Genomic DNA, 2,627 nt, shown 5'->3' on the forward strand with positions numbered 1-2,627 from the left:
GAGGATGAAATAAAGATGCTTCCACACGTAACTGACAGAACTTATGACCAGCAGACCCCCAACTAAGAGAAATGTTAAAGTAGTCACTTGAAGCAGAAGGAAAATGATACCTGATGGAAATCTGGGTCTACATGATGAAAAGCACTGGAAAAGCTACAGGAGTAAATATATGAAAGTATGTTTCTAGTTCTTTAAATCTCTATAAAAGATAATTGAATACTTAAATATAATAAAATGTACTATAAGGCTTATATTACATGTAAAAGTAAAATGCATGGCAACAGTAACATAAAGGCCAGAGGAAGCATATTACTGTAAGGCTCTTATACTATTCCTGATGTGTTATAAAATTACTTGAAGGTAGAAGAAAATTATTTGAAGGTAGACTGTGGTAAATTAAAGATGTATACGATAAACCCTAAAGCTGTCACTAAAGTAATGAGTTAGAGCTAAAAGAGATGATATCTATAAAAAGAGATACTAGGATCCACTTGGTGACCTGAGAGTGAAGCTACAAGAGTGGACTTCTCTTCAGACAACCAAGCCTACCTCAAGACACCAGGCTGGAGAGAGGCATTTCTGTGGTGTTCTGATCACACATTTATGGAGTTTCTGAAGGGCAGTGGAGAGTACTGCCATTCACAGCAGACCTCTGTGCAGACAGGTGAACAGTAGAAATTCGTTACTACTCCACCAAGAAGCCCCCAGAAGAGTGGCTAACCTGGACATAGAAGTGTTGAATTGAAATCCACAGAGCATTTTTTACAAGAGTTCTTACCTGGGTGGGGTAATCCTCAGTGCACTTTCTTTCTATTGCCTCAGTATTACTGGATTAAAGAATAGCTGCTTCTTATTAGAAGGTTCATTTCATTTTCCATTACTTCCAACTTTATACTCAGAAGCACTGAGAATTTCAAATGGAGTATATTGAAGTAGGCTCAGTTTCTTTGCATCATTTCTGTATTCAATCTTTTTAATTCTTTCATAATCCTACTGAGTGTTTTTTAACTAAATTAACATAGCTCAAATGAACTGCCCAGCTCCTGTGGAAGTCACATACAAGAACATGAGATTTCCTATTACACACAACTAATGTGACCTTAAACAAATGTATGGAGGAACCTAAGTATGGAGTTACACAATAATAAGGGTATGTGAAGCAACTTATGACACTACTCTTGTGGAGAAAGAAGGCAGCCAGTTCTCAACTGGGCTTTTGGTGATGGTGCACCACCATCTAACCAGATTGTTGATGATTATTAAGTCTTGTGAAAATTCAGTTTCATGAAGACCCTTGTTATATTGCTGTTCATTGAGTTGCAGGCCTTGGGAGAGCTCCAGTGCTTGTCGCCCTAGCATTAATTGAAGGTGGAATGAAATATGAAGATGCAGTATAGTTCGTAAGACAAAAATAGTGTGGCACTTTTAACAGCAAGCAGCTTTTGTATTTGGAGAAGTATCGTCCTAAAAATGTGGCTGCACTTTAAAGACTCCAATGGTCATAGAAACAATTGTTGCATTCAGTAAAACTGGGGTGCCTGATGCCATTGCCTTGAAGTGGAACTTGAGATGGGACTGAATTTGTCATACATATTAGCCAACACGTTGGCTTGATGAAAAGTCTACTGAAGCTTCCATAGGAGTGTTGAAAAGCAGTTTTACCAGACCACAAGCCTGGCAGAATTACAGCCTCTATGTTTGGGTTATGATCAATCTATTTGGACACTTAGCAAAAGATTCTTGCTGTTCAGCATTTTAAGTGTGCTTATCATTTGTATCAACTGACCGTTCCTGAAATCACACAGTATTAAGTTGTCTTTAAATCTGTTCCCATGCCAGAGTCTTATCAACATGTAAGAAATTTAGAAAGATTAGGTGCCAAAATACCCAGCACAATACTTGTATATTGTTAGTATCATGTAGAACTAAAATCCCAGGAACTCTGGACACTCTGGACCTTCTGTGGTTTCTTCCTTCCATCATTTCACACATAAAAAGTATGGCCTGTATGGTTATTTGCTCACAGTATGTTTACATCTCCCACATTCATACCAGTGTACATCAGATTTGCTCCTTTTTTCTTTTTATTAACCAAGTCTTACTACGATTATTTAATGTCTTTCTATAAATCTCCTTTGCACTGTTATGAAAAACATTCATTTGAAAAATCTACATTGTATAGAAGCACATGTCTCCAGATAAAAAATCCTTACAGTTAATTTTATTGTTTGCACTTCAGGGTGCAACTTACAGGAAGGGCCTGAAAAAAGAGTGGGAGGAGGCTATTAAGTATTTTTAGTAAAATGTTGCCTTTGTCTTGTGCAGAACATGTAGAACATGCACTTTAATTTAGTAAATATTTTTAAAAGGTAGAAATATTTTGTTATTGTAGCTAAAACAATTCTTAATCATAAAATTTCTGAAACTCTTGTAATCCTTTTTCATACTTATCTGAAGTTGTTTACCAACATATTTTTGTTTGAAGTGTGATTACCAACCTCTCTTGCAAAAAAAAAAAAAGTGAATTTCTGCTAATGAATTAAGCAGACATTAATATTCTATATGCATTTTGGGCTATGTAACTTAATATTTGGATACTTGACAATTTGTTTTATTATGTAATTGAT

General features: G+C 35.8%; 1 pseudogene; it reads left to right on the forward strand.

Moving 5' to 3' along the window:
- The first annotated feature begins 1,027 nt into the window (after positions 1–1,027).
- Positions 1,028–1,527, forward strand: LOC105081569 (protein tyrosine phosphatase type IVA 1-like; annotated as a pseudogene).
- The last annotated feature ends 1,100 nt before the right edge of the window (positions 1,528–2,627 follow it).

This window comes from Camelus bactrianus, chromosome 1 (assembly GCF_048773025.1).
Source record: "Camelus bactrianus isolate YW-2024 breed Bactrian camel chromosome 1, ASM4877302v1, whole genome shotgun sequence".
NCBI lineage: Eukaryota > Metazoa > Chordata > Mammalia > Artiodactyla > Camelidae > Camelus > Camelus bactrianus.